This window comes from Salvelinus namaycush, unplaced genomic scaffold (assembly GCF_016432855.1).
Source record: "Salvelinus namaycush isolate Seneca unplaced genomic scaffold, SaNama_1.0 Scaffold363, whole genome shotgun sequence".
Lineage (NCBI taxonomy): Eukaryota > Metazoa > Chordata > Actinopteri > Salmoniformes > Salmonidae > Salvelinus > Salvelinus namaycush.
Genome location: NW_024060597.1, coordinates 159,434 through 179,796, shown reverse-complemented (window position 1 = coordinate 179,796; position 20,363 = coordinate 159,434). Strand labels below are relative to the sequence as shown.

The 20,363-nt window shown below is 40.9% G+C and overlaps 1 pseudogene; it reads right to left on the bottom strand.

Annotated features, from left to right (window-relative positions):
- The window catches only part of LOC120040565, a 90,164-nt pseudogene that overhangs the window by 34,738 nt on the left and 35,063 nt on the right, over positions 1-20,363 (bottom strand).

Sequence of the window (20,363 nt, the reverse complement as noted above, 5' to 3'; positions counted from 1 at the left end):
TGTTAGCTAGCTAGCTAGTTAGCATTAGCGACTAGCCTAGTGCTAGGCTCAGTATCAATATTTAACAAGTTTGCAAATTGAACAAGCAAATTAGGTTAAAGTTAAGTTGATACGTCAACTGAACTGCGTTTACAACACTGAGATTAGCTAATGTACATTAACATGGTCTAAAGCGTCAATCTTTCAATGTTATGTTGGCTAGCAAGCTACCGAGGTGGTTGAAAGAGTAGCGGTGTTGTTGTTCCTGAAGAAGCGCCCCGTCCAGTAAATTATACGTCACGCAAGAAGCATCACATGAAAGACGCACTTCGCCATCTGCTGACTGGATTAGGTAACGCAGTTTGGAAACAATAGTTACTACACTTTTTTGAATTGGAAAGAACGTCATAATAATTTAACAATAAGCTGATATATTTTCTCTTACGTCTCACAAATAAAACCGTCCTGTATACAGACGTATAAGCTTAATATGAATATGTAGATGATTAATAAATACTTATATGAACAGGTAGTGTTTTAATACACATTTGCTCTGTTCATTTTTCACATTAGTTTTTATCTAGATGTGACGGTACTATTCCCTTAAAGCTACGCTCTTTAAGATACAAATCATTCTGTAAACCAGGGGTGGGCAACTTCAGTCCTCGGGGGCCTGATTGATGTCACACTTTTTCTCCCTCCCTAGCAAACACAGCTGATTAATCAAATTGCTTTCTAAACTGAAGATCATGAATTGTTGATTATTGGAGTCAGGTGTGTTAGCTAGGGCTGGGGCAAAACTGTGACACTAATCAGGCCCTCGAGGACTGGAATTTCCCAACCCCGCTGTAAACAATAGAGCAAATGCGTCACATTCAAATAGCACTTGATTATCTGTAGTGCTTTACACTGAGTCTACAAAACATTAAGAACACCTGCTCCTTCCATGACATAAACTGACTAGGTGAATCCAGGTGAATGCTATGATCCCTTATTGATGTCACAAGTTAAATCCACTTCAATCAGTGTAGATGAAGGGGAGGAGTCCGGTTAAATAAGGATTTTTAAGCCTTGAGACAAATGAGACATGGATTGTGTATGTGTATCATTCAGAGGGTGAATGGGGAAGACAAAATATTTAAGTGTCTTTGAACGGGGGATGGTAGTAGGTGCCAGGTGCACCGGTTTGTGTCAAGAACTGCAAAGTTGCTGGGTTTTTCCATTTCAACAGTTTCCCATGTGTACCAAGAGTGGTCCACCATCCTAACAGTGCCGTTTAAAATGAGGCAGAACGATTTGTTTTTTCATGAGCATGGCCTTATTTCTATTACAGCATATTAGATGACTGCCAATCATATTCCATTCACCCTGTTCAATGTAACAGCGATAGGTTTAGACTACTACATGATACTAACATTTCCCCTATACCTATCATGAGGTTGCTACAACCTGCCTATGAATTAAAGTTTACAACGTAGGTGCACACAGGTCGAGAGAAAAATTTGAGGTGACAGACAGTGACACATTCAATACCGCCTTGCACACTCTTGCCTGCATCTAGCTGATATACGGTATAATCATTAGTCCAACAGTTGCAAACGAGAGTTTCTATTGGACAAATTCAGGTATGTTTATCCCCGTTTTGTTCTGTTTAAGAACCGTTTTTCAACAACAATCGTCGGAATGTGTGATCTAACTTGAACTTTAAGTAGCCTATATTTGATGTGATATATTTCTTTCGAGACAGGATTGTGTCACGGCACAGATCTGGGGAAGTGTACCAAAACATTTCTGCCACATTGAAGGTCCCAAAGAACACAGTGGCCTCCATCATTCTTAAATAGAAGAAGATTGGAACCACCAAGACCCTTCCTAGTGCTGGCGGCTCAGCCAAACTGAGCAATAGGGGGAGAAGGGCCTTGGTCAGAGATGTGACCAAGAACCCGATGGTCACTCTGACAGAGCTCAAGAGTTCCTCTGTGGAAATGGGAGAACCTTCCAGAAGACCAACCATCTCTGCAGCACTCCACCAATTAGGCCTTTATGGTAGAGTGGCCAGACGGAAGCCACTTCTCCGTAAAAGACGAAAGAAAGCCAGCTTGGAGTTTGCCAAAAGGCACCTAAAGGACTTTCAGACCATGAGAAACAAGATTCTCTGGTCTGATGAAACCAAGATTGAACTCTTTGGCCTGAATGCCAAGCGTCACATCTGGAAGAAACCTGGCATCATCCCTACGGTGAAGCATGGTGGTGGCAGCATTATGCGGTGGGGATGTTTTTCAGTGGCAGGGACTGGGAAACTAGTCAGGATAGAGGGAAAGATGAATGGAGAAAAGTACAGAGAGATCCTTGATGAAAACCTGCAGCAGAGCTCTCTCCAGAGATGTTCGATCTGGTTCAAGTCCGAGCTCTGGCTGGCCCACTCAAGGACGTTCCGAGACTTGTCTCGAAGCCACTTTTGCTATGTCTTGGCTGTGTGCTTAGGGTCATTGTCCTGTTGGAAGGTGAACCTTTGTCCCAGTCTGAGGTCCTGAGCAGGATTTTATCAAGGATCTCTCTGTACTTTGCTCCGTTCATCTTTGCCTCGATCCTGACTTGTCTCCCAGTCCCCTTTTAAATTATTCAAGAAAAAAATATTCAATTGTATTTATATCAGCAAGCAAGAATAAATTAAATAGGACTATTTATATAATGAATATGAATTCGGAGGGCAGAAATGATTAATTATTAAAGCATTAGATCTCTAACTAAAAGCTTCAATCATACAAAAGTTATACTTTTATCCCGACCTGGTTCTCTATCAGATTAGTAAGAATGTCTCACCCGATGTTCAAGAATGGCCTTTTTCTCTTTATTCAGATTACAACCTCTCACTTTCAGTTATTTGAAAATGAAATAATCTCCAAAAGATCGTTATTTTTAAAACAAGCCTTAGAAAGTTGGTTGCAATTTCAGTTTAATCCACCAGAAAAGACCAAACAAATAATACAAAAAAATGGTTAAACTCAAATATAGTAACTGATCAAAATAAATAAATAAAATTGATTACATGAAAAAGGTATAATCTTTGTAAATTATACCATCAATAGGACTGGTGGAGTTGTCACACATGCAGCTCATAAAAAATATATGGAAATGTCTGCTCTACCCAAAATTACAACCAACTAATTGCAGCATTAAAAGCATCAATTATGAAAATTGTGAATGACACCAGATTCAAAACTTAGAATTTTTCAATTGAAATTATTATACAAAATATATATGGGGATACAACGAACCTCTGCAGATTTAGCTGCGAAGAGACAGAATCATTAGATCATTTGTTTTGGTACTGTCCATATGTTGCTTGTTTTTGGTCGCAGGTCAAGGAATGGCAACATTTACCTGGAGCTAACTCTGCATACAGCACTACTGAATGATTTGAAAAGTCATAGTCAATTGATTAATAAAATAATAATACTTTTAGCAAACATGTTTATTTTTAATTTACAATCTGTAGCAACGATGAGAATATAAAAGTCAATAACTTTTGTGAAACAGCACAGTTAAAAATATATGGCAAATAGAAATCAAACGGGGTGGTCTTCAGAGATAGATGGGAGAGGTTTAGGGTAACTGAAGGATAGGACTGGGTGGTCTTCAGAGATAGATGGGAGAGGTTTAGGGTAACTGAAGGATAGGACTGGGTGGTCTTCAGAGATAGATGGGAGAGGTTTAGGGTAACTGAAGGATAGGACTGGGTGGTCTTCAGAGATAGATGGGAGAGGTTTAGGGTAACTGAAGGATAGGACTGGATGGTTTTCAGAGATAGATGGGAGAGGTTTAGGGTAACTGAAGGATAGGACTGGATGGTCTTCAGAGATAGATGGGAGAGGTTTAGGGTAACTGAAGGATAGGACTGGATGGTCTTCAGAGACATATGGGAGAGGTTTATGGTAACTGAAGGATAGGACTGGATGGTCTTCAGAGATAGATGGGAGAGGTTTAGGGTAACTGAAGGATAGGACTGGATGGTCTTCAGAGATAGATGGGAGAGGTTTAGGGTAACTGAAGGTTAGGACTGGATGGTCTTCAGAGATAGATGGGAGTGGTTCAGGGTAAATGAAGGATAGGACTGGATGGTCTTCAGAGATAGATGGTAGAGGTTTAGGGTAACTGAAGGATAGGACTGGATGGTCTTCAGAGATAGATGGGAGAGGTTTAGGGTAACTGGAGGTTAGGACTGGATGGTCTTCAGAGATAGATGGGAGAGGTTTAGGGTAACTGAAGGATAGGACTGGATGGTCTTCAGAGATAGATGGGAGAGGTTTAGGGTAACTGAAGGATAGGACTGGATGGTCTTCAGAGATAGATGGGAGAGGTTTAGGGTAACTGAAGGATAGGACTGGATGGTCTTCAGAGATAGATGGGAGAGGTTTAGGGTAACTGAAGGATAGGACTGGATGGTCTTCAGAGATAGATGGGAGAGGTTTAGGGTAACTGAAGGTTAGGACTGGATGGTCTTCAGAGATAGATGGGAGAGGTTCAGGGTAAATGAAGGATAGGACTGGATGGTCTTCAGAGACAGATGGGAGAGGTTTATGGTAACTGAAGGATAGGACTGGATGGTCTTCAGAGATAGATGGGAGAGGTTTAGGGTAACTGAAGGATAGGACTGGATGGTCTTCAGAGATAGATGGGAGAGGTTTAGGGTAACTGAAGGTTAGGACTGGATGGTCTTCAGAGATAGATGTGAGAGGTTTAGGGTAACTAAAGGATAGGACGGGGTGGTCTTCAGAGATAGATGGGAGAGGTTTAGGGTAACTGAAGGATAGGATTAAAAACAAACTAAATATAACTATTGTAAAATACATTGTGTCCGTAAAATGTACATAGTATGTAGAAGCTGGACGTAGAAGCCTAATAGTTGTTGTGCATTAGTTTACTCTAATTAGGGGATGGATGGTAGGGTTAGTGGAAAACATGTTTTTATTTACATACAGTGCCTTCGGAAAGTATTCAGGTTATTAGAAATGTTTGCAAATTATAGAAAATCAAAAGAAATACCTTATTTACATAAGTTTTCAGACCCTTTGATATGAGACTCGCTCAGGTGCATGCTGTTTCCATTGATCATCCTTGAGATGTTTCTACAACTTGATTGGAGTCCACCTGTGGTAAATTCAATTGATTGGACATGATTTGGAAAGGCACACGACTGTCTATATAAGGTCCCACAGTTCACAGTGCATGTCAGAGCAAAAACCAAGCCATGAGGTCGAAGGAGTTGTCTGTAGAGCGCCGACACAGGATTGTGTCGAGGCACAGATCTGGGGAAGGGAGACACATTTTTTTGCAGCATTGAAGTTCCCAAAGAACACAGTGGCTGTAGCCAAGACCATAAGCAAATAGTTGAACTGGGATATGTCTACTGAGGGTAGTGCGTACAGCCCAGTGCATCACTGGGGTCAAGTTTCCTGCCATCCAGGACGTATATCAAATCCAATTTTATTGGTCACATACACGTTATTAGCAGATGTTATTGCAGGTGTAGCGAAATGCTTGTGTTTCTAGCTCCAACAGTGCAGTAATATCTAACAAGTAATATCTAACAAATTGCACAACATACACACAAATGTAAGTAGGAATGAAATAAGACTATATACATAAGGACGAGCGATATCAGAGCGGAACGGACTAGGATACCGTAGACTAGTATAGAATACAGTATATACATATGAGATGAGTAATGCCAGATATGTAAACTTATTAAAGTGACTAGTGTTCCATTCCTTAAACTGGCTAGTGATTTCTAGTCTATGCCTATACGCAGCAGCCTCTAATGTGCTAGTAATGGCTGTTTAACAGTCTGATGTCCTTGAGATAGAAGTTGTTTTTCAGTCTGTCAGTCACAGATTTAATGCACTTGTACTGACCTCGCCTTCTGGATGATAGCGGGGTGAACAGGCAGTGGCTCGGGTGGTTTATGTCCTTGATTATATATTTTTGGGCATCGGGTGCTGTAGGTGTCCTGGAGGGTGGGTAGTTTGCCCCCGGTAATGCGTTGGGCAGACCGCACCACCCTCTGGAGAGCCTTGCAGTTGTGGGTGGTGCAGGTGCCGTACCAGGCGGTAATACAGCCCGACAGGATGCTTTCATTGTGCATCTGTAAAAATTTGTGAGTGTTTTAGGTGACAAGCCAACTTTCTTTAGCCTCCTGAGGTTGAAGAGGCTCTGTTGCGCCTTCTTCACCACACTGTGTTCTTGGGGTCCTTCAATGCTGCAGAAGTGTTTTGGTACCCTTCCCAAGATCTGTGCCTCGACGCAATCCTGTCTCAGAGCTATACGGACAATTCCTTCTACCTCATGGCTTAATTTTTGCGATGACAGTCTCATAGCAAAGGGTCTGAATACTTACTGTTATGTAAATAAGGTATTTCTGTTTTTTATCTTTAAGAAATTTGCTAAATTTTCATAAAACCTGTTTTTGTTTTCTCATTATGGGGTATTGTGTGTAGATTGCTGAATATGTATTTTTTTAAACCATTCTAAAATAAGGCTGTAATTTAACAAAATGTGGAAAAGTAAAGGGGTCTGAATACTTTCTGAATCCACCGTACAAACATCACATTGAATATTCACCTCACTTTTGAAAAGCTCCATGAGGAAGAAAGGATTCCGAGATGATCTTTTAGATGTTCTGTCTTCAGGATGTTCTGGGTTGATGGCTGCTGGAGAGGGGAGGGGCAATTAAGTGAGCTGGGGGCCTTTTATTACCCTGCCTCTGGGAGCCTGTCAGCTAGTGACATGATGAGAGAGAGTGAAAGAGGGTCTACCTGTAAGATAGTTAGGCAAATTTAACAATGACTTGCAGGCAGTGGGTTCAGAATAAAAATGACAAAAAAATGAATACAAATTATACCACCACCCAAAAGGGCACTTTAGAGACTGGAAGGGTAAAGGGGCATGAGCTCTACACAGGTAGAGCCGTATCTGTCCATGTTACCTTAAACAAAGCAGGCACTGCTTCATGTGGCCTCACCTACACTCACCTTAATAGCCCATATGCCACTGGGTGATAGAAATTGTCATAGTTTTAGGGCAACATTATGTGAGGTGTTATTATGTGTTGTTAGCGATGAGCGTTGGTCAATTTAGCTCGTAAAATGCCACCCTCGTCAATCTGTCACCAAATCCTGCCTAATGGGCAGGTCAGCCCTGGAGGAAAGTATTGGCTGTAAGAAGGAAGAGAAAACATAACATCTGGTTGTTTTTTATCCAATCTGCGTTACCCACTCCAGCCAACAGATGGCGATATGAGTCTTTCGGGTGATGCTTCTTGCGTGACGTGTAATCTAGTGGACGGGACAGGAGGCTTCTTCAACAGCGACAAAAGGCTTCTGATTCAATCAACGCGGTGGTTTGCTAGCGAACATTAAACAGAAACATTGAAGCTCTTTAGACCAATCTTGTGTATATTACTCTTAGTGTTTGGCTCATAATTATGTTTACGTATCTACTCGTTCATTTAAACGTAATTTGAGTCTGAAATTAGCAAATGTGTTAAATTGATAATGCACTAGGCTAATCGCTCGGAGCATTAGGTCACTAAGCTCGACGGAGAAAGAAGCTCTGATGAAAGGAGAGGGAGAAGGTTTCAGGATGATAAAGGAGGAAGAGGAGGCTATCACATTGAAAGAAGAAGAGGATGATATTACAGTGAAAGAGGAAGATGGGAAAGAGGTTGTCAGAGTGGAAGAGGAGGAGGTAGAAACTTTCAGAATCAAAAATGAGGAAAATGCCATAACATTGAAAGAAGAGGAAGAACATTTTGTAGTAAAAGAGGAAGAGGAGGCTATCTCAATAAAAGAGGAGGAGAGGGAATTTCCGATTACCACCAGTGAGTACTGTCTTAAAACCAGGGTCACAAACGATGCAGTTGTTGAACTAATGGGGTCTAATTTGTGGAACGTCCCAACAGGAATCTGTTCCAAAATCTTCGTAAAGTACAAGGATGCCAACAAACGCCGCATGCAAAGTAGCATGGTCAATTCACCGAGCTAACACGCTGCCGAATAGGCATCAACTCACCACGTAGCTTATTCTTAATGTTTGTCCGTAGGCTACCAGAGTGGATTAACGTGGTGAGTGAAACACGTAATGAAATAGCCCACTCCCTTCCCGGTGTCTTATTCTGCCGCTAAACAACTTTGTATGCGCTGTTTGTTGGCAACCTTGTTATTTACGAAGTTTTTGGAACAGATTCCTGTTGGGACGTTACACAAATTATAAACACCTGAACTAATGTGTGGTTTTAAAGGGGCATTCTACTGAAGTTCTACACTTGAATATGTTGTTCAGTACTGTAGGAATTGTTGAAGGGGCCATCTGCCTTTGTTACATATATTTTTGGGACTTTTAAATTCGATTTATTGAATTCTCCGTGTGGTCTGTATTAAAACTTCTTGGGGATCGGGTGCAGAGTTTTCACATATGGAAAAATAGCGTGCACAATTTCAACTTCGTTCTACTCATCCCCCGAATATAAGATATGCATATTATTAGTAGATTTGGATAGAAAACACTCTGAAGTTTCTAAAACTGTTGGAATCATATCTGTAAGTATAACAGAACTTATATAGCAGTCAAAACCCTGAGGACCAACTTTTTTTTTTTTAAGTCACTGTGTGTTCAATGGGTTCTCATGGGCAAACCAGAATTCTAATCACTATCCACGCAGTTTCTACTGCTTCCACTGGATGTCGCCATTGTATGGAAAAAGGTTAAGGTTTTTCATTAGAGAACTGAGAAAGATATTGACCCGGAAGTGGAGTGACTTGTATTTATGTTTGAGAGTTGAGCAAGACTTGAAAAGTACGGTGAGTTTGTTGATATCCTGTATTGAAAACAGATTGACCCGGCTTCAATTTGATCGATTATTAACGTTTACAAATACCTACAGTTGTATTACAAAAGTACTTTGAAATGTTTTGGCAAAGTTTAGAGGTAATTTTTTTTAGATATTTTGTCGTGACTTTGTGCAAATTGGACGATGCTTTTTCTGGTTCAACGGCGCCAAATAAATGGACAATTTGGAAATATATGGACGGAATTAATCGAACAAAAGGACCATTTGTGTTGTTTATGGGTCATATTGGAGTGCCAACAAAAGAATCTCGTCAAAGGTAATGCATGTTTTATATTTTATTTCTGCGTTTTGAGTAGCTCCAGCATGGTTGAAATAGGCTACACTCTCTTGTTTACATTGGGCTATCATCAGATAATAGCATCTTATGCTTTCGCCGAAAAGCCTTTTTGAAATCTGACATGTTGGCTGGATTCACAACGAGTGTAGCTTTAATTTGGTATCTTATATGTGTGATTTAATCAAGTTTAATTTTATATAATTTTTTTGAATCTGGCGCTCTACATTTTAACAGGCTGTTGGGACGCAAGCGTCCCGCGATCCCAGAGAGGTTTAAAGTGCACTTAACTTTGCATAACAGGCTTTTAAAATTCAATATTGGTGCATCATTTCTACTTAAAATATCAAAGGGGTGCAAAAATCCTCCATTTAGTGGAACGACCCTTTTACATTTACAACACAAACAATATTTTACAAAATCATGATGAAAGTGCCCATTTTAGGCCCTTTTTTAGACATTAATGTCTCTTGTAAGACCCTATGATTGTAGTAGAAGATCATAAGTTGACTGTCTGTCTGATGTTGTTGTTCACACAGGAGAGAGACATGACTATCGTGGATCCTCTGGGGAGCCTCAACAACATCCTGATGCTGATGAGTCAGAGAAGAGTCTCTCCAGATCAGAACACCAGATGGTACAGCTTGGTCTGGTCTAGCATACAGCTTGCTCTATCTGGGTCTGGGCTGGGTTTTTGTAACGCACTTCATGACAACAGTGACATCAGCATCCATAATGATATGTGTCTGTGTCCCCTCTTTATGGTTACCAGGACAACGCTAGCACTTCTGTCCTACTGAAGTCCCCGTGTCGTGCCTCTCCCGGTAGCACCTTACTGCTGGGTATGAAGAGGTTGTCTGTGCTGCTGGTGGACTGCAGGAAAACAACGGTGCTGAGTGGAACTGTGAGAGGAGGAGAAGAGAAGAAAGGATCAGATTTGACTCATCAAAGTAAGTAGTTTAGTTTGAACAAATACAATGGTTCAGCAGGGTTCTGTTAGTTGACAGGAAGATAGACTGGTGGATATGGATGTTATGAATATCATAACACTGAAAAAGGTTTCTGCCAATGAAAAGAGAGATTCCAATAGACCACCTTGATGAACGTTAGCTTTGGAGAGAAAGTTTCAAGATGATCTAATGTAAGGACAAAAACAGTTCCTAAGAACATTATGGATGTTACATTGCCTGTCCCAGTCAACCCCCCTGTCTTTACAAGACTCTAGAACAGGCAAACTAAACTCCAGACACTTCAATGTGGTCTGTATTGCTTCATTAACATCTGATCTACTGAACTTGTTAAACATGGAAATACCTAGATTCTTCAGATATTCTAGTCTTAATGGAGGCCTGTAGCACGTCCAGATGAAACATTATGGAGTCTAATGATGGAAAGGGGATACCTAGTCAGTTGTATAACTGAATGCATTCAACTGAAATGTGTCGAACGCATTGAACCCCTCTGAATCAGTGTGGGGGCTGCCTTCATCGATGTCCACGTCATCGGTGCCCGGGGAGCAGTTGTTGGGGATTAACTGCCTTGCTCAAGTTCAGGACAGCAGATTTTTTAAACTTGCTGGCGTGGGGATTCGAACCGGAGATCTTTCGGTTACTGGCCCAACATTCTTCACCGCTAGTCTACAAATGTTACCACTTCAATTCATTATTTCTCAATGATGCTTTAAAGTGATTCCATACATTGAAACTAGTCCAGTGGAGTTTGTCCTCTCCCCCTCTCTCTCCCTGTAGTGTTGTACTGAAACAGCTGCAAAAACGTGACTTGTGATGTTGCTGCATGCGGGCCTCGTTCTGCTGCTTTGCCAGTTAATTTGTTATTTTATTAAAGCTTTGGCCTTTGGATTGGATTGTTTATTTATGTCTGAGTGGAAAAAATGTCAACCCATAAATCCTATCCAAACATGATGATGTCATAGTGAATTCATGACATCTGAATGAATAAGTATTTTCATGCTTTATAATATGGTTATATACAGTTTATATATTTATATATGTACTGAACAAAAATATAAACGCAACATGCAACAATTTCAACGATTTACAGTTCAAATAAGGAAATCGGTCAATGTAAATAAATTCACTAGGCTGTAATCTATGGACTTCGCGTGACTGGGCAGGGGCGCAGCCATTGGTGGGCCTGGGAGGGCATAGGCCCACCCACTGGTGATCCAGGCCACAAAAGGTCTTTATTACAGCGAGACATACTCCTCAGTTTCATCAGCTGTCCGGGTGGCTGGTCTCAGTTTCCCATAGGTGAAGAAGCCGGATGTGGATGTACTGGGCTGGCGTGGTTACATGTGGTCTGCAGTTGTGAGGCCGGTTGGACGTACTGCCAAATTCTCTAAAACAACGTTGGAGGCGAATTATGGTAGAGGAATTTACAGTACCAGTCAGAAATTGACTTTCCAGGGTCTTTTTTAATTTTTAAAAACTATTTTCTACATTGTAGAATAATAATGAAGATATGAACTCTGAAATAACACATATGGAATCATGTAGTAACCAAAAAAAGTGTTAAACAAATCAAAATATATTTTATATTTAAAAAGTCTTAACGTAGCCACCCTTTGCCTTGATGACAGCTTTGCACACTCTTGGCATTCTCTCAACCAGCTTCATGAGATAGTCACCTGGAATGCATTTCAATTAATACGTGTACCTCGTTAGAAGTTCATTTGTGGAATTTCTTTCCTTCATATTTATTTTGAGCCAATCAGTTGTGTTGTGACAAGGTAGGGGTGGTATACCGAAGATAGCTCTATTTGGTAAAAGACCAAGTCCATATTATGTCAAGAACAGCTCAAATAAGCAAAGAGAAACAACAGTCCGTTACTTTAAGGACCACCACAGGAATGGAAGACCCAGAGTTACTTCTTCTGCAAAGTATAGGTTCATTAGAGTTACTAGCCTCAGAAATTGCAGCCCAAATAAATGCTTTACAGAGTTCAAGTAACAGACACATCTCAACATCAACTGTTCAGAGGAGACTGCATGAATCAGGCCTTCATGGTTGAATTTCTGCAAGGAAACCACTACTAAAGGAAACCACTACTAAAGGACACCACTACTAAAGGAAACCACTACTAAAGGACACTACTACTAAAGGAAACCACTACTAAAGGCCACCACTACTAAAGGCCACCACTACTAAAGGACACCACTACTAAAGGAAACCACTACTAAAGGACACCACTACTAAAGGACACCACTACTAAAGGACACCACTACTAAAAGAAACCAACAAGAAGAGACTTGCTTGCACCAAGAAACACGATCAAGGGACATTAGACTGGTGGATATCTGTCCTTTGGTCTGATGAGTCCAAATTTGCGATCTTTGGTTTCAAACGCAAGTAGGTGAACGGATGATCTCCGCATGTGTGGTTCCCACCGTGAAGCAAGGAGGAGGCGGTGTGATGGTGTGCGTGTGCTTTGCTGTTGACACTGATTTATTTAGAATTCAAGGCACACTTAACCAGCATGGCTACCACAGCATTCTGCAGCGATATGCCACCCCATCTGGTTTGTGCTTAGTTAGACTATCATTTGTTTTTCAAGAGTACAATGACCCAACACACCTCCAGGTGGTGTAAGGGATAATTGACCAAGACGGAGGGTGATGGAGTGCTGCATCAGATGACCTGGCCTCCACAATCCCCCGACCTCAACCAAATTGAAATGGTTTGGGATGAGTTAGACCGCAGAGTGAAGGGAAGGCAGCCAACAAGTTCTCAGCATATGTGGGAACTCCTTCAAGACTGTTGTTGGAAAAGCATTCCAGGTGAAGCTGGTTGAGAGAAGAGTGTGCAAAGCCGTCAAGGCAAAGGGTGGCTACCTTGAAGAATCTAATATATATTTTGATGTAACCCTTTTTTGGTTACAACATGAGTCCATGTATTTTTTCATAGTTTTGATGTCTTCACTATTATTCTACAATGTATAAAATAGTAAATATAAAGAAAACCCCTTGAATGAGTAGGTGAGTCCAAACTTTTGACTGGTACTGTACATTAAATTCCCTGGCGACAGCTCCAGTGGACATTCCTGCAGTCAGCATGCCAATTGCCCGCTCCCTCTGAGACATCTGTGGCATTGTTGTGTGACAAAACTGCACATTTTAGCGGCCTTTTATTGTCCCCAGCACAAGGTGCACCTGTGTAATGATAATGCTGTTAAATCAGATTCTTGATATGCCACACCTGTCAGGTGGATGGATTATCTTGGCAAAGGATAAATGTTCACGAACAGGGATGTGAAAATTTGAGAGAAAATAGCTTTTTGTACATATGGGAAAATTCTATCTTTTTTTTCAGCTCATGAAACATCGAACCAACACTTTACATGTTGAGTTTATATTTGTGTACAGTGTAGTTTCTATCAGTTTTAGGAACATATGCTGTCATAGTGAATTCATGTGAATGAACAAGCCTTTTCAGACTTTAAAATATGGCTGTATATAAACTTACTATATATAGTTACTATCAGCTTTAGGAACATATGCTGTCATTGTGAATGAACAAGCCTTTTCAGACTCTATGATATGGCTGTATATAAACTTACTATATATAGTTACTATCAGTTTTAGGAATGTCTACCCAAAATATCTCACCGTATTTTTTACTTTACCCAAACTGTCATGACATCAGTAACAGTCAAAATGTTGAAAATTTGTCAACGTCTAAATAACAAACTGGGCCATTTTTAAATAGCGTGTCAAACCCTTTCGACAACGAGGAGATGTTATGTTCTTAAGTTATTTTATGTTTAAGGAAGTGCGTAGGTCACATTCTGTATCATACAGCTATGAAGTTAGATATTTAGAACCACCTGCTCAATTGGAATCCAGCGACGTCTGTGTCTTCAGTGTCCTAGAACTGTTTAGTTTTTTGTGTTCTGACTTGTAAAACAGAATGAATAAAATAAGTAATGTAAACATATTATTAGTAATTACCAGGAAGCTCGACAACATTTCTTTTAAAATCACACTAAGATTGTTAAAACTGGCCTCAGGTTATTGAGGGATCTATTAGGATTTACCCTCGTAGCAAGGCCGTTTTATCATGTGGAGGTTTCATTCAGGTCTCTATTTAAAAAAACACACTGTCTTTGGCAGGAGAAAGAACAAACTCAGAGGAACCAGAGCCAGGGACGTCCAAACCAGCAAGACGACACCAGTGTTCCCACTGTGGAAAGTGTTTTAACCAGTTTGGGGACCTGAAACGACATGAGAGAATACACACAGGGGAGAAGCCTTACCACTGCTCCCAGTGTGGAAAGGGTTGTTACCTCTTATGGGAGCTTAAACAACATGAGAGAATACACAATGGGGAGAAGCCTTACCATTGCTCCCAGTGTGGAAAGAGTTTCCACCAGAAAGGACACCTGAACCAACACGAGAAAATACACACAGGGGAGAAGCCTTACCACTGCTCCCAGTGTGGAAAGAGTTTTAACCAGAAAAGCTACCTGAAAAAACATGAGAGAATACACACAGGGGAGAAGCCTTTTCACTGCTCCCAGTGTGGAAAGTGTTTTAACCAGTTAGGGGACCTAAAACGACATGAGAGAATACACACAGGGGAGAATCCTTACCAATGCTCACAGTGTGGAAAGAGTTTTAACCAGAAAAACTACCTGAAAAAACATGAGAGAATACACAAGGGAGAATCCTTACCACTGCTCACAGTGTGGAAAGCGTTTTACCCACTTACATAACCTGAAAACACATGAGCTAAAACACAGGTGGTGAAGCCTTACCACTGCTCCCAGGGTGCAAAGGTTTTGCATTTTAGGAAGCCTGAAAGAACACATGAGAGCACACAGAGGAGAAGGCTTAGAAAAGCTCAGACTGCGGGAAAACATATTACTCATCATAGTCACTTAAAGGTCATTAGAGAATCCACACAGGAGAGAGAAATTACTTCTCTTAGCGTGTATATTGATATTTCACATCTCATTGACTTAAAATTCATCAGAGAACATACACCGTGCTCCCGTTGTCTTATATTGTTGACTGGTAATTTTTTTACCTGTTTATACCATATGAAATTGAATTGTACAAAGTATACTCAAACATATATTTGTATGTTTTTATTAGAAAACATGAATTGAATATGGAGTCTGTCAGTTTGAATATAGAGTAGGTCAGATTTCATGTGTTTAAATGGTCCTTTTTTAAACTCTGTGTTTGTGTTTATCTGGGTGTCTTTCCTCCAGCACTACAGATAATACAGTGATATTTGGATGTGATGCATTTGTTCCATTGTTTACATTTGCATTGTTGGTCCACTGATGATTTAATGAAATTAAAATGTTCACAGACTGTTAATTGTATGTGTCCACATAACTGAGTATGTGACTAACCTTGTGAAACTGACCTATTATAATCTCCTGTTCCTGGGAGTATCATCCTGTGTTGCAAACCAGCTGCACCTGTGTCCTTGTATGAATAAAGTCCCGCCCAGGAACAGGAAACTATAAAGATATGTGCCCATTACCCAATGCTTCAGGGATTCAGACTGTCTACACTGCGCTGTGTAACTGTTATTCTCTCTGAGCTCAGAAATAAAGAATCTTGATTTGACTTGGACTCCAGCAGATCCTTATTTTATAATATCCACCACAACTCTCCCACGGATTGCTGTTTATCATTGTCTCAATGAAGAGTTCTTTGTTTTACTTTCCTGGGGTCATTTACAAGCCTCCCACTGGGTGAATAAATGTTGTTTCCACGTAATTTCAACAAAACAAATCCATGTGATGATGTTTGATCAATGCAGAAAACTGATTGGATTTGTAATAAGCCGTCAACATCAGGAATCTTTATTTATTTTTCACCCAACTTGTAAGCTAAATCCAATGACAGGTGACATTTTGTGTTGATTTCATGTTGAATTCACGACTCAAAGAAATGTAAATAGAAACTAGATGTTGAACTGACATCTGTGCCCAGTGGGCTGGTTTGAATATGTGGCAGGTGTTGGATCAATATCCACCTTAGTAGCTAAGTTTCCGTGCAATTTGCGACAGATTTTCATGTGAATATTCTCAAATATGTACAAAACAATATATGCATTTTCCCACCAGAAATGTTTCTTTCAAACAGACTAATTGCAGACATAAGGCTTTGTGTGACAAATAAAAAAACTTTTGCTGTTAAAATCCCATATACCGTATGAAAAATACAAGTTAAATGGGTTTCCGTCACATTTTCAACTCTACTGAGGGTTTAAAAAGCTGTTGTATTATATAGCAAACGTGCTTTTGTCCCGTGCACTGTAGTCAGCAGCTCACATATACAGTTCTGGTAGGCTACCTACATGATGAGATTATTATGGATGAGAGAGATATTATTTTATTTGTCAAATGGAAACCAATCATCATGTCACCAGAAGAAGACCATCAAAATGTATTGGAAAGGAGCATCAAGCTAATCACATGCAGTTTCACCACCCTATGAAGTTCATAACTTATTTAATCTGTAGCCTAATAAACTGCATGGGTTCCCAAGTCGTAGAGGGAGGACCACACAACATATCATCGCGTGACTCCAAGTTAACTGAGATGTGATGGTTATTATATAAATATTTGCACATAAAGGGGTTTCCATCGCCATTTCTCATTCATACATTTTTACTGACACAAAAAGACCCCACCATGTAAAACAAACTAACAAATTGTCTGTCTGCATTAATAAAATTGTACAGGTATATCCTGTTTCCGTCAGCCCAGTCATTACTTTTAAAATGGTTGGATCAATATCCACCTTCATGATATGGATGAAGCCTGATTTGGAATGTCTGAGTAGTTCTATATGATGTCATAATACACTCTGATAGTGATCCATTTGCTCCATTGTTTCCATGTCAGTTGGTTTCCCACTCTTATGATTTATATCTGACAGAGGGGCTTTAAAGGAATAGTATGGTGACATCTGAGTGTGGCTTTAAAGGAATAGTATGGTCACATTTACAGGTTGTGGCTCAGTATTCTTAGTATGATGTGAAAAAAGAACAATCAACTATTTATTGATAATGTATATTCCTATTCAGCTTCTACATCTGCATAGAGGCAAACAGTATCTTAAAGTTGATTAAATATATATATATATATAAATTGTACACTTCTATTTTCACTATTTGAATTATTATTAATCAAAAACTATACCAACAATACACTGCAGCTTTGACGTCAAGAAGAGAATGGGCTGATGGGTGGTGGTGCTACTATACAGGTAAGGCTGTCCAATATGAATGTTCAATCCACACAATAGGTTGATCGGTAGCCAGATAGCTAGCTGCTACAGTCCAATATGAATGTTCAATCCACACAATAGGTTGATCAGTAGCCAGTTAGCTAGCTGCTACAGTCCAATATGAATGTTCAATACACACAATAGGTTGACTGTTGACCAATATGAATGTTCATAATGAGGGAAAAATAAAGGTGGGCTCTCCTGTCAACATGGGGCTCCTGCTGCAGGTAGCCTAGTGGTTACTAGTGTTGGGCCAGTAACCGAAAGATCTCTGGTTTGAATCCCAAAGACAACTAGGTGAAAAATCTGTCAATTGGCCCTTGAGGACAGCAGCAGCAGGAGCCTCATGTTTCTCCCATTCTTCTCTGCAGATCCTCTCAAACTCTGTCAGGTTGGATGGGGAGTGTCACTACAAAGCTATTTTCAGGTCTCTCCGGAGATGATAAATCGGGTTCAAATCTGGGCTCTGGCTGGGCCCCTCAAGGACATTCAGAGACATCTCCCAAAGCCACTCCTGCATTGTCTTGGCTTTGTGCGTAGGGTCGTTGTCCTATTGGAAGGTTAACCTTTGCCCCAGTCTGAGGTCCTGTGTGCTCTGGAGCAAGTTTTCAAAAATGATCTCTCTGTATTTTGCTCCTTTCATCGTTCCCTCGATCCTGACGAGTCTCCCAGTCCATGCCGCTGAAAAACATCCCCACAGCATGATGCTGCCAACCCCATGCTTCACCGTAGGAATGGTGCCAGGTTTCCTCCAGACGTGACCCTTGGCATTCATCAGACCAGAGAATTTTGTTACTCATGATCTGATAGTCCTTTAGGTGCCTTTTGGCAAACTCCAAGCTGGCTTTCATGTGCCTTTTACTGAGGAGTGGCTTCCGTCTGGCAACTCTACCATAACGTCCTGCTTGGTGGAGTGATGCAGAGATGGTTGTCCTTCTGGAAGGTTCTCCCATCTCCACAGAGGAGCTCTGTCAGAGTGACCATTGGGTTCTTGGTTACCTTCCTGACCAAGGCCCTTCTCCCCCGATTGCTCAGTTTGGCCGGGCAGCCAGCAGTAGGAAGGGTCTTGGTGGTTTCAAACTTCTTCCTTTTAAGATGATGGGGACCTTCAATGCTGCAGAAATGTTTTGGTACACTTCCCCAGATCTATGCCGTGACACAATCCTGTCTCGAAAGGAGTATATCACATCAAATACAGGCTACTTAAAGTTCTTGAGAGAACACACATATGCTCGTACACTTGTCTCATTTTTACAAAAATAGAATTGTGCTTTTGGTCATGCAATATTTTCTTTATATATATATGTACACTGATCATACCAAACATTTGGAGAGAAATAAACGTCCTAATAAGGACTAGGAACCTCCTCCTTTTCCCTCAGAAGAGCCTCAATTTGTCGGGGCATGAACTCTTCAAAGTGTCCAAAGCCTTCCACAGGGATGCTGGCACATGTTGACTCCAATGCTTCCCACAATTGTGTCATGTTGGCTGGATGTCCTTTGGGTGCAGTGAAGGCTCCTCAGAGAAGGATGGTCTTCCCCTTCCTCCTCTGAGAAGCCTCCACTGCACCCAAAGGACATCGAGCCAACATGACATAATTGTGGGAAGGGATTTTCAGTGCGTTTCAGAAGAAAATAAATTGGTAAAACATTAAAATAAAATAATTTTTGGATAAAACTATACTAAATATAATCACATCACCAAATAATTGAATAAAAAAATAATTGAATAAAACATACTATTTTGCGTCCTCCTCTGGGTACATTGACTTCAATACAAAACCTAGGAGGCTTATGGTTCTCAAGGCTTCCATAGACTTAAACAGTAATTATGACAACTTCCGGAGGACATCCTCCAACCTATCAGAGCTCTTTCAGCATGAACCTTCTCCGCTGTGCAATCCGGTTTCTGAGCTGGTCATGGGTGCACCTCAGCCACGCTCAAGGTACTAAACGATATCATAACCGCCATCGATAAAAGACAGTACTGTGCAGCCGTCTTCATGGGTTGTGCCGTGGCGGAGATCTTTGTGGGCTATACTCGGCCTTATCTCAGGATGGTAAATTGGTGGTTGAAGATATCCCCCTTGGGGTCGTGGGGGCTGTGCTTTGGCAAAGTGGGTGGGGTTATATCCTGCCTGTTTGGCCCTGTCCAGGGGTATCATCGGATGGGACCACAGTGTCTCCTGACCCCTCCTGTCTCAGCCTCCAGTATTTATGCTGCAGGAGTTTATGTGTCGGGGGGCTGGGGTCAGTCTGTTATATCTGGAGTATTTCTCCTGTCTTATCCGGTGTCCTGTGTGAATTTAAGTATGCTCTCTCTAATTCTCTCTTTCTCTCTTTCTTTCTTTCTTTCTCTCTCTCGGAGGACCTGAGCCCTAAGACCATGCCTCAGGACTGCGCCGAATACAACAAGTGTAGAGCTTACAGTGAATTTCTTACTTACAAGCCCTTAACTTCTTTGGGGTAGGGGGCAGTATTTTTACGTCGGATGAAAAGCGTGCCCAGAGTAAACAGCCTGCTAGTCAGCCATAAAAGCTAGGATATGCATATTATTAGTAGATTTGGATAGAAAACACTCTGAAGTTTCTACAACTGTTTGAATGATGTCTGTGAGTATAACAGAACTCATATGGCAGGCAAAAATCTGAGAAGAAATCCAACCAGGAAGTGGGAAATCTGAGGTTGGTCGATATTCAACTCAGCTCCTATTGAAGATACAGTGGGATATTGGTAATGTTGCACTTCCTAAGGCTTCCACTAGATGTCAACAGTCTTTAGAACCTTGTCTGATGCTTCTACTGTGAAGTGGGGCCGAAGGAGAAGGGATTGAGTAAGGTCTATCATGAGCTGAACATGCGCTGACCATGCGCGTTCATGTGAGAGCGAGCTCTGTTCCATCGCACTTCTGAAGACAAAGGAATTCTCCGGT